General features: G+C 39.6%; 1 non-coding gene across 1 annotated transcript; it reads right to left on the reverse strand.

The window, feature by feature from the left end:
* Positions 1-7,836: 7,836 nt before the first annotated feature.
* LOC111764693 (U6 spliceosomal RNA) lies at positions 7,837-7,940 on the reverse strand. Its single transcript, XR_002797242.1, has one exon. It is a non-coding gene; the product is annotated as a U6 spliceosomal RNA (small nuclear RNA).
* Positions 7,941-12,582: the final 4,642 nt, after the last annotated feature.

Genomic DNA, 12,582 nt, shown 5'->3' on the forward strand with positions numbered 1-12,582 from the left:
GTCCTTGAACTGTTTCCTGGAGCTTTGAGAATGATGTTTCTAACAGTTCTTGCTGGTTGTTCAAAGCTCCAGTTGATGGGAAGTGGATTTGGCTCGACTGATAGAGCATCTGCCTACCATATGGGAGGTCCAGGGTTCAAACCCAGGGCCTCCTGACCCATGTGATGAGCTGGCTCACATGTAGTGCTGATGCATGCAAGGAGTGCCATGCCATGCAGGGGTGTCCCCTGTGTAGGGGAGCCCCATGTGCAATGAGTGCACCCTGAAAGGAGAGTCACCCACATGAAAAAAAGTTCAGCCTGCCCAGGAGTGGTGCTGCACACACGAGAGCTGACACAGCAAGATCATGCAACAAAAAGAGACACAGGTTCCCAGTGCCACTGACAAGAATGCAAGCGGATACAGAAGAACACACAGTGAATGGACAGAGAGAGCAGACAATGGGGGGGGGGGGAATAAAAAATAAATCTTAAAAAAAAAAAAAAAGCTCCAGTTGAGGAATGGAACCCTGATATGTTTCACCCCACCATCTTGATCAGGGTCGACACAGAATCTTTGTATAACAATTGATCCTGGTGATTCTGATGCAAGAGAAACTTTGAGAGCCCCTGGCAAGTGAGACCATCCTCACCTAAACTTTCTTCTGAACATTATTTGATTCCCTTTGATTTTCTTTTTTGATAGTGAACATATTCTCTAGTTTTATTGGCTATGGCCTTAATATTCGGTCTTTTAGGTTAAATATCTATTGGCTTTTTCTTTTTTTTAATTTATTGAAGTATATCACTCATACATAAACATACATAAATAAGTGTATAGTAATAGTTGTGAATTTACAAAACAAACATACATAACATCATACAAGGCTCTCATACCTCACCCTTCCACAAATACCTCACTTTGTTGTGAAATATTTTTAACTAATGATGAAAAAACATCCTCAAAATATTACTACTAACCAAAGTATCTTATATTTGGTGTATTCCCCCCCCAACCCACCCTATTTATTATTATTATTTTATCTCATTTATAGATGAACATACATAAGCAATAAGTGTATAATAAAAGTTGTGAACTTACAAAGCAAACATGCTTCATACAGGGGTCCCATACATCAACCCACCATCAACACCTTGCATTTTTTGCAAGACATTTGCTACAAATTATGAAAAAATATCATCAAAATCTTACTACTAACTATAGTCCATATTTTACATTTGGTGTATTTTTCCTCCAACCCACCCTATTATTACCTTTTAAAATGTATTTTATTACAGAAGTTGTGAACTTACAAAACAATCATGCACATGTGCAGAATTCTCATACAACACCCCTCTATCAACATACCACATTGTGGTGCAACATCTGTTACAGATTATGAGATAATATCATCAGACCGTTACCACCAATGATGGGCCATAGAGTACATTTGGCACACTTTTTCCATACTCCCCCATTATCAACACAATATATCTTTGGCATAGATGGATGAATGTTACAGTACTGTTGATAATCACAGTCAATAGGCCACTCCAGTTGTATTTGTCCCATGCTTCTCCACATTCACACCACCCTGCAATAGTGATGTATGTCTGCTCTAACTCACAAAGGACACTCTTGCATCTGTACCATCAACCACAATTCTCATCTGCCTCTTGGTTTACTGTGCTATTCAGTTCCTAGATTATTCTCCAGCCTTCTTTCAACTAACATTTACATCCCTAGTCTACAATTTCCAGCCACATTCCCATTTATAAACTAGCTGTTACTCACCATAATGTGTTACCATCCACTCTATACATTTCCACACTTTTACTGTAAAGCTAATTAAACTTCTACATACATTAAACATCAGTAGTTCATCTCAGTCCTTCTCTTATCACCTTTAAGAATCCACCACCTACCACCAGGTCTTGAAGAAATTTTCCTAAAATTCCTTCTAGGAACTTTATGGCTCTTGCTTTTATTTTTAAGTTTTTGATCCATTTTGAGTTAATTTTTGGATTAGGTGTGAAATATAGGGGACTGTTCTGCTTGAGCTGTGTGGGTTTGACAGGCTAGTCAAAAATCACTTGGCCATACATGTGAAGGTCTGTTTCTGAATCATCTATTTGGTTCCATTGGTCTATGTGTCTGTCTTTATGACAGTACCATGTTGTTTTTACCACTATTCTAGGTAATATGATTGAAAGTCTGGAGATGAAAGTTTGCTTTTTCCTTTTTTAAAGACGTTTCTGCCTATTCAAAATTGCTTACCCTTCCAAATAAATTTGATAATCATATTTTCCAATTTTAAAAATATGCTGGTGGACTTTTTATCAGGATTGTGTTGAATCTGTATATCAACTTGAGAGGACGACATCTTAATAATATTTAGTCTTCCAATGAATGAACAGGAATGTTCTTCTGGTTATTTAGGTCTTTTAAAAATTTCTTTTAACATTGAGTTGCAGTTTTCTGAATACAAGTACTTCACATTACTCTTAAAAATTTCTTTTAACATTGAGTTGCAGTTTTCTGAATACAAGTACTTCACATCGTTGGTTAAGTTTATTCCTGACTATTGGAGTTTTATCTGTCATATTTTGTTTTCACCACTCTTTTGACACTTTTAGTTACTTCTATTGATATAATCTTCATTTCTAGGCTCTCTTCCAGGCTTCTCTTTCCTTTCTTTTCTTTTCAGACTCTAGCACACCCTTTAGTATTTCCTGAAAATCTTGTCTCCTGCCTAAAAATGCCCTCAGTTTCTGTTTATCTGTGAATATTCTAAACTCACCCTCATTTTTGAAACACAATCTTGCCAGATATAAGATTCTTGGCTGGAAGTTTATCTCTTGTCATATCTTAAATATATCATACCACTGTTTTCTTGCTTCCATGGTTTCTGGTGAGAAATCAGTACTTAATCTTACTGGGTATCACTTATATGTTATGCATTGCTTTTCTCTTGCTGCTCCCAGAATTCTCTCTTTGTCTTTTGCATTTGACATTCTGATTAGTATGTGTCTGGGAGTTGGTCAATTCGGATTTTTTTGTATGGGAGTACATTGTGCTTTTGGACATGGACATCTATGTCCTTCAAAAGAGTTGAGAAATTTTCAACCATTATTTCTTCAAATATTCCTTCTGCCCCTTTTCCCTTCTCTTCTCCTTCTGGGACACCCATGACACATATGTTTACACATCTTTTGCTGTCATTTAGTTTCCTGAGACCTTGTTCAATTTTTTCCATTCTTTTCTTCATCTGTTCTTTTGTATGTTCACCTTCAGAGGCCATTTCTTCAAGCTCACCAATCCTTTCTTCTGCCTCTTCAAATCTGCTATTATATGACTCCAATGTTTTTTAAAAATTTCATTTATTGCACCTTTCATTCACATAAGATCTGCTATTTTTCTATGTATGCTTTTAAATTCTTCTTTGTGCTCATCCAGTGTCTTCTTAATATCCTTAATCTCTTTAGCCATCTCATTGAATTTATTAAAGAGATTTGTTTGAACATCTATGATTAGTTGTTTCAACTCCTTTATGTCATCTGGAGGCTTATCTTGTTCCTTTAACTGGGCCATATTTTCCTGTTTCTTGGTGTGAATTGTAATTTTTTGTTGGTGTCTTGGCATCTGGCTTACTACAGTATTTATTCTGGATGCAGTTTTTCTCTTTAGTTTAGGGCTTCCTGCCCTTTCTTCCTTGCTGGTTGTGCACTAGGAGTCAAGGATATAATTGTTGCTATAAACTGTGGAGGTTCGAGCTGCCCTCATTGTCCCAGGGACTGATGAAACTTCTCCCAACTTTCTCCTTGCCAGGAGTAGGGACAGAGCCACAGCTGTGTGGAATTATCCAAGTTGTGCAGGCCTAGGCTGTAGTTGCCCAGAGAGACTGATGAAGCGTCACACCCCTTTCTCCCCTGCCTGGGGCAGGGATGGAGCTGCTGGTGTGGGTGGCAATCTATGCACTGCAGGTCCAAGATGACTGCAGTTGCCCCAGTAGACTTCCAATGATTCAGCCTGTGCCAGTCAAAGGTACCGGCAGGTACCTGGATAGGCAAATGCAGGGCCTGCCAGCCTTCTCCCTGCCAGAATTGGGGCTGAAGCCTAGTTTAGGGCTGCAGGCTGATCTGGGTGAAAGAAACCAGTTCCTACCATCACTGTGATTTTCAGTTAGCCAGGCTTTCCTCATGCTTGGGGCAGAGTGAAAATGGTGACCACTGGCCTGTTTCTGACTTGGACAGATTCACACCTCAGCTGTTCCTAGGATTATACCTTAGCCAATTGAGTCTACTAATCAGTAGCCAAAATCGGTGTCCAACTGTCTCCTCTTCCCCCGTTTTTGGGAAATGGAGCTTCCAATTCCAGCCACAGAATAGCTCCAGGGGGAGCTTGCACCACCAGAGTAGGATTATCACTGGCCTCTGCAGCTTGGCTGGTTATTCCCAGAGAGGCTGGCAGAGGTTACCCAGTTTCCTCCCTGCTGGAGGTGGGGCTGGGGCCTAGGCTAGAACTGCAATCCGATCAGGATGGAAAGAAGCTGGTCCCTACCAACACTGTGATTTTCAGTCCTCCCTGTTTCCCCTCATGCCAGGCACAGTGTTAAGATGGTGGCTACTGGCCTCTTTCTGACTTGGACAAACTTTAGCTGTTCTTGGAATTATAAATTAGCCCACTGAATTTATTCATCAGTAACTGAAGTTGGTTCCCAACCAACTTCTCCCCCATTTTTGGGAAGTGGAGCTTTCAATTCTAGCTGTGGAATAGCTCCTGAGGTGACTTGTGCCCCCAGTGGAGGATGGGCACTGACCTCCAGGGTGTGGAGTGCTCTAGTTACAAATCTTCTTTGCAGATTGGCAGTCTCCTTCTTCCATTCCTTCAAGGATGTTGCAAGATGCTCTTTTGGTCTCCTGGAGCCCCCAAACTGGTGCTTCAGAAAGCTCCAGATAGATCTGGGTGTTTACTAATTGCCCTGTAGCAGGAGCTGACTTTAGGAGCTCCTTACCCTGCCACCATCTTTGATTCCAGTGTGTTTTTTATTTCATTTATTGCACCTTTAATTCACATAAGATCTATTTTTCTATGTATGCTTCCAAATTCTTCTTTATGCTCTCCCAGTGTCTCCTTAATATCCTTACTCTCTTTAGTCATCTCACTGAATTTAAGATTTGTTTGAACATCTATGATTTAGTTATCTTGACTGCTTTATATCATCTGGAGGCTTATCTTATTCCTTTAACTGGGCTGTATCTTCCTGTTTCTTGGTATGGATTGTAATTTTTTATTGGCATCTTAGTATCTGGTTTATGAAATTTTTTATTCTGGGAGCAGTTTCTCTATTTAGTTTATGGCTTTCTTGCCTTTCTCTCTTGCTGGTTGTGTAGTAGGAGCCGAGGATGTAGTTGGCTTACTGTGGAGGCTCAAGCTGTCCACACTGCCCCAGGGACTGATGAAACTTCTCCCACCTTTCTCCTTGCCAGGGGGAGGGACAGAGCCACAGTTGTGTGTAATAATCCAAGTCATGCAGGCTTAGACTGTAGTTGCCCAGAGAGACTGATGAAGCTTCACACCTCTTCCCCCCTGCCTGGGGTGGGGATGAGCCTGCAAGTGTGGGCAGCAATCTATGCCATGCAGGTCCAAAATGACTGCAACTGTCCTGGTAGACTTCTAACTATTCAGTCTGTGGCATCCGAATGTACCTGCAGTTACCCAGATAGGCTGTCAACTTTCTCACTACTGGAGGTGGGCCTGAAGCCTAGTCTAGGGCTGCAGGCTGATCTGGGTGGAAAGATGCTGGTCCCTATCATCACTATCATTTTCAATCAGCCTGCCTTCCCCTCACACCAGGGGTGGAGTCAACATGGCAGCTCCTGGCCTCTTTCCAACTTGGATAGGTTCACATTTTAGCTCTTTTTAGGGTTATACACTTTAGCCAGCTGAATTTACTAACCAGTAGCTGAAGTCAGTGAGCAAACGTCTCTTCCTCCCCTGATTTTTGGAAATGGGGCATCCAACTCCAGCCACAGAATAGCTCCTGAGGTGGCTTGCACCACCAGAGTAGGATGATTGCCAGCCTCCACAGTGTGGCCTGCATTTTCCTAGAGAGGCTGGCACAAGTTCCCCCAGTTTCCTCCCTGCTGCATGTGGGGCTGGGGCTTAGGCTGGAGCTGCACTTCAATCTGAATTGAAAGAAGTTGGTCCCTACCAGCACTGTGATTTTCAGTCCGCCCAGCTTTCCCTCATGCCGGGGTTGGAGTTAAAATGGCCACCAGCCTCTTTCTGATGTGGACAGGCTCAAACTTAAGCTGTTCTTAGGATCATACTTTAGACAGCCAAATTTACTAATCAGCAGCTGAAGTCGGTGCACAGCCATCTCTTCCTCCCCCATTTTTGGGGAACAGAGCTTCCAATTCCAGCCACGGATTAGGTGCCCATCCTCCAGGGCATGGAGTGCTCTACTTAGAAGTCTTCTCTGCAGATGTGCAGTCTCCTCCTTCCATTCCTTCAAGGATGTTGCAGGATGCTCTTCTGGTCTCCTGGGGCTCCCAAACAGGTGCTTTAGGTAGCTCTGGATGGTTACTAACTGTCCTATAGCACAAGCTGACTCTAGGAGCTCCTTGCTCTGCTGCCATCTTGCTGGTTGTTCTCCTGATTCCCTTACTTTTTAATTTAGAACTATTTTAATTATAGTATATAGTGAAAACTACCTTATTTTTTTCTCCCAAATCTCTATTAATTTATAATGCTTCCTTTGTCCTATATTAAATTTTTCAGGTTTGTCTCTGTATTTTTTTTCTTTCTTTTTCTTAATACTGTTATTGAAAAATACCATATTCACATATCACATAATTCACCAATTATAAAATATACAGTCTAGTGGATTTTACTATATTTATAGAGTTGTAAAATCATCACAATTCAATTTTAGAACATTTCAACACCCCTAGAAACCTCATATCCATTAGCAGTCACTCTCCATTCCTCCCACCCAGGCCCCAGGCAACACTAATCTACTTTCTGTTCCTATGAATTTGCCAATTCTGGACATTTGATATATATAAACTCATAAAATATGTAAGCTTTTGTGATTGGCTATTTACACGTTGCATAATGTTTGCAAGGTTCATCCATGTTTATAGCATGTATCAGTACTTCATACTTTTTTTCCTTCCTAAAAACCAGTCATTTATATCTATTTAGGTAACAAACAGAGGAAGTAAGGTGGTGCATTTACAAGTTGGTTTGTCCAGATACACTGTAACTCAGTGTCTATTTAATATCGGCAACCTATATCTATCAAAAGGTGTGATCTAGATAGATGTAGATATAGATATATAGATATATATAGACATAGACATAGATGTGGATCTTGCATCTACACACAGCAGGGCAGGTCCTTGTCCATGTCTTCGGGAGCAGCTGAGTCCTCAGGATCCCATGGCCTTCCTCTCATAGTGATCATCTGGCCTCAGTGCAAAGGAAACTAGAACGTGCAGGCCAGTCTGGCCCTTCCCCTCTCCTACCTGCACTGCAGTGCACCTGACTGGTCTCAGGAAAGGAAAGATTAATGTAAGTAGCTGGGCAAGAAGAGATGTGAATGGGCAAATCCTAACAGAGCCCATCCCCTGGGTTGGGGAGATGCAGGCCTGCAGAAGGGAATGACCATAGCCATTTCCTGGGGTAGAAACCTCATAGTTCATAGTTTGATTAGTATAACCTTGGTCATGGGTCCTGCCCTACAGATTAGTTTGACCTGGTCCCTACCCTCAAGCCCTGGGCCATTCAGGGTGAAGTCTGGGTTTATGTAAAGGAGACTCTGGCTGATAAAAATAAAATAAAATCAGTAATTAAAAAAACAGAACTCTCACAAATTTGTATGTCATCCTTGCACGAGGGCCATGCTAATCTTCTCTGTAACATTCCAATTTTAATATACACACTACCAACGGTACTTCATACTCTTTTATAGTTGAATCATATTACATTGTACAAATAAATCATATTTTATCAATACATTCATCAGTTAATGGACATTTGCTTGTTTCCACTTTTTTAGTTATACGCTTCTATGCACAGTAATGTGCAAGTTATTGTATGAACATATATTTTCATTCTCTTGGGTATACATCTATGAGTAGAATTGATGGGTCATATAATAACTCTACGTTCAGCATTTTGAGGAACCACAACACTGTTTTCCACAGTGGCTGCATCATTTTACATTCCCAACCACATAGTATGAGGATTCCAATTTCTCCACATCTGTGTTAACACTTTTCATTGTCTGTCTGTCTTTTTTGAGCCGTCCTAGGGGATATGAAGTGGTTTGGTTTTCATTTCTCTGAAGGCTAATGATGTTGAGCATCTTTTCATGTGCTTTAATTGGCCATTTGTATATATTCTTTGGAGAAATGGCCACTCTATTCCTTTACCCATTTTTAAAATAGTTTTTTTAGTTTGCTCTACCTTTTCTAGTTCCTTAAGGTGTAATGTTAGGCTATTGATTGGAGAACATTCTTTTTTAACATAGGCATTTACTTCTTTAAAGTAGGTATTGCTTTAGCTGCATTCCAATAGTTTTTGGTATGTTGTATTTTTGTTTTGAATTGTCTCAAATATTTTCAAATTTCCTGTGTCATATCTTCTTTGACCTATTGGTTATTTAGGAAAGTTTAATTTCCAGTATCATGCTGTTTTTACAACAGTAGCTAGATAATATGATTTTAAGTCTGGAAGTGAAAGTCCTCCAACTTTCTTCTTCATTTATAAGATATTTCTGGCTATTCAAGGCCCCTTACTCTTACAAATAAATTTGGTAGTTGTGTCTTCCATTTCTTTATAAAAGGCTGTTGGAATTTTTATTGGGATTGCATTGAATCTGTATACCAATTTCGGTAGAACTGACATCTTAACAATATTCAGTCTTCCAATCCATGAAAATGTAATGTTTTCCCATTTATTTAGGTGTTCTTCGGTTTCTTTTAGCAATGCATTGTAGTTTTTTTGAACACAAGTGCTTTACATCACTGGTTATATTTATTGCTAAATATTTGATTCTTTTAGTTGTTATTGTAAATGGAATTTTTTCCTGACTTTCTCCTCATATTGCTTATTTCTAGTGTATAGAAACACTACTGGGCGGCGGACTTGGCCCAGTGGTTAGGGCATCCGTCTACTACATGGGAGGTCCGCAGTTCAAACCTCGGGTCTCCTTGACCCATGTGGAGCTGGCCCTTGCGCAGTGCTGATGCGCACAAGGAGTGCTGTGCCATGCAGGCATGTCCCCTGCGTAGGGGAGCCCCACATGCAAGGAGTGTGCCCCATAAGGAGAGCCACCCAGCATGAAAGAAAGTGCAGCCTGCCCAAGAATGGCACCGCACACACGGAGAGCTGACACAACAAGATGACGCAACAAAAAGAAACACAGATTCCTGTGCCACTGACAACAACAGAAGCGGACAAAGAAGACGCAGCAAACAGACACAGAACAGACAACCAGGGTTGGGGGCGGGAGGGGAGAGAAATAAATAAATAAGTAAATCTTTAAAAAAAAAAAAAAGAAACACTACTGAATTTTGCATATTAAAATCTTATATCCTGCCTCTGCTGAAATTGTTTATTAGCTCTAGCAGGTTTGTTGTAAATCACTCTTTTTTGAAAGTCATTTTGCTGGTTCACAATTTTTTTCTTATCAGTACTTTAAATATGTCATTCCACTGCCTTCTTACCTCCATGGTGTTCAATGATAAATTAAAATCTTATTGCGGCTCCCTTGTCCATGACACTTTGCTTCCCTATTGCAACCTTCCATATCTCTTTATCTTTGGCATTCAACAGTCTGATTATAATATGCCACAGAGTGGGTCTATTTGGATTTATCCTGGACTTCATTGAGCATCTTGGATGTGCATATTTCATGTCTTTTGTTAAATTTGGCAATTTTTTCCCTCCTTTTGGGACTCCCACAATCCATATATTGGTACAGTTGATGGTGTCCACTGGTTGCTCAGGTTCTGTTCACTTTTCTTCATTCTTTCCTCCTTCTGCTTCTCACACTGAATGATTTCACTTGTCTTACCTTAAGGCTCACTGATTCTTTCTTCTGACAGCTCCAATCTGCTGTCGATTTCCTCCTAGAAAATTTTTAACTTCTGTTACTGTGGTCTTCAGTTCTGTTTGGTTCCTCTTCATAATTTCTATTTCTCTACTGCTATTCTCCTTGTGTTCATGTATCATTTCCCTAATTTTCTTTAGCTCTTTTTGCATATTTAAGATAATTTTTAAAAGCCTTTTTCTGGAATGCCCCAGGTCTGATCTTCTTCACTGATGGTTTCTAATGCTTTAATCTTCTTCTTTGCCTGGGATATCACTTCTTCTTTCTTTGAATGTTTTGTAATCTTTTCTTGAAACCTGGATATATTTATATTTTAGTATGTTACTGATGGAATTCAGACTGAAGCATTTGTTCCTTCAGCATCCATCCAGTTAGTGTTGACAGAGCTTGCCTTGAATGCCAGGAGGAAGAGAAGGGAGGAAATAAAATAACTCTCCCAGTCTTTGCACACTGACCTCTGTGAGTACCCTTCTTCAGGGTATATTCTTACAATGAGTTTGGAGAATAGCTCAGGCCAAAGTGTAGCGGTCTCCCTGACCATTTCTACATGTGTCTTATCTTGGACATGCTTATGTGGCCCTAGGAATCCCCCGTACATGGTTCTGAATATCCTCTCTTCCCTAGTTTTTAATGTTCACAGGCATTGCACTGTACATCCTTAGGTCAGCAATCCCTTGCCCCAGGCAGCATGATTTGACTGTTCCTCCACAGCATTCTGTAGGAGAGGTCTCCAAGCTGCCTTCTACATGATGGGCTAGTTCTGGGATGGTATGTCCCACAAGCCACCACCAGACATACATGCTTCCAGTATGTGCACATTATTACTCTGATCCCTCTGGGACCAGGAATCTGCACATTGGAATGTGGGCTGGCTCTCTGTCCAGCTGGTGGGGTGGGAGAAAGGCAAGCCTGGCCAGCCCAATATCCAACTGCTTTTAACTAGTCTTTTCCTTGATTCATAGCATACTTTGTTATGCAGTCCTTTAACTGTTTTCTGGAGCTTTGTGAAAGATGTTTCTGCCAGTTATTGCTAGTCAAATGTTCTGTGGGGGAATGGAGACCTGAAACATCTCCCTCCACCATTTTGATTGGGGTCCGGTATATCTTTTTAATTTCCTTGTTGTTCTATTTATTATATTTTGAGTTATTTTCTTAGTGGTTGCTCTGGGGATTACAATTAACATCTTAACTTAAAACAATCTAGTTCAGATAAATAGCCAATAAGTTTCAATAGTGAGTATTCAATAGACATTCTAATATACTTTCATTCCCTCTTCCTTCCTTTGAGCTATTATTGTCATACAAATTACATCTTAATACATAATAAGCCTATCTGCAATTATTGCTTTATGCAGTTGTCTTTTAAACCAATAGAAAAGTTAAAAATAAAAATGTGCTTATGCTGTCTTTCATAATACCTTTATCAGAACCCTTTATTTCATGTGAATTTGCATTACTATCTAATGTCCTTTAATACAAAAGACAATTCTCTTTAGTATTTCTTGTAGCATAGGTCTGCTAGTGAGGAATTATCAGTTTTTACCTGGAAACATCTTCAATTCTCTTTGTTGTTGTTTTTTTTAAAGAAGGATGCAGCTAAATATAGAATTCTGTCTTTTTCTTTCAGCATTTTGAAGATATCAAACTAGTGTCTTCTGGCCTCCTTGGTTTATGATGTCATATTGAGATTCAGTAGTTTCTTATTGAGATTCAGTAGTTCCTCTTGAGCAGATAATTTTCAATTCATTGTGAAGCTCTGGATAATTGCCAGAGTTCAAAGCGGTTGGTTTGAGTTGTTTTGTCCATATTTTCAATGTTTTTTAAGGAGAATAAGTTCACTGATGCCTTCATTCTACCCTTTTGGAAGTCAATCTCTTGTTTAATTTTGCTTTATTTCAGATAACATGTTTTAACATCTTGTAAAGCAATTTTCCTTACATCATTATTTTTCTAAAATTTAACTATTCCCACTCATTTGGCTAATATTTCAACTGTATGTTAAAGTCATTGCTTAAAACACCAAAAATAAATCCACAGAAAATCAGCATGCTATTTGGAAACAGCTCATCTTCTTTGAACAATTAATCTGCCCATTCTCTTCTCTTTTATACTGCTCAGCAAATATTTTTTTCATGTAGATTCCATTGTGTAGTCCCTATGCAATTTAAATTTTCTGTTGGAACTATTAATGGGGATTAATATGTCTTTTTCTGCTTCTTGATTATGAAGCAAGACATAAATATTTCCTTGGGGAAAGAGAAACTACTTGTTTATGTACCTAACATTAATAAGGCCACTATCAGAAGGGCTCATTCTACAGGCAAGAGGTTTGAGATACATACATACACACACACACACACACACACATATATATATATATATATACTTTAAGCAAAAGAATATCTTTGTCCAAGTTAAATCTTAAGCAGACTCAAAACAAAAAAAATTTTAAAAGAGCTCTGCCTCTCACCTCAATCCTC

This window comes from Dasypus novemcinctus, chromosome 23, assembly GCF_030445035.2.
Source record: "Dasypus novemcinctus isolate mDasNov1 chromosome 23, mDasNov1.1.hap2, whole genome shotgun sequence".
NCBI classification, from domain to species: Eukaryota; Metazoa; Chordata; class Mammalia; order Cingulata; family Dasypodidae; genus Dasypus; species Dasypus novemcinctus.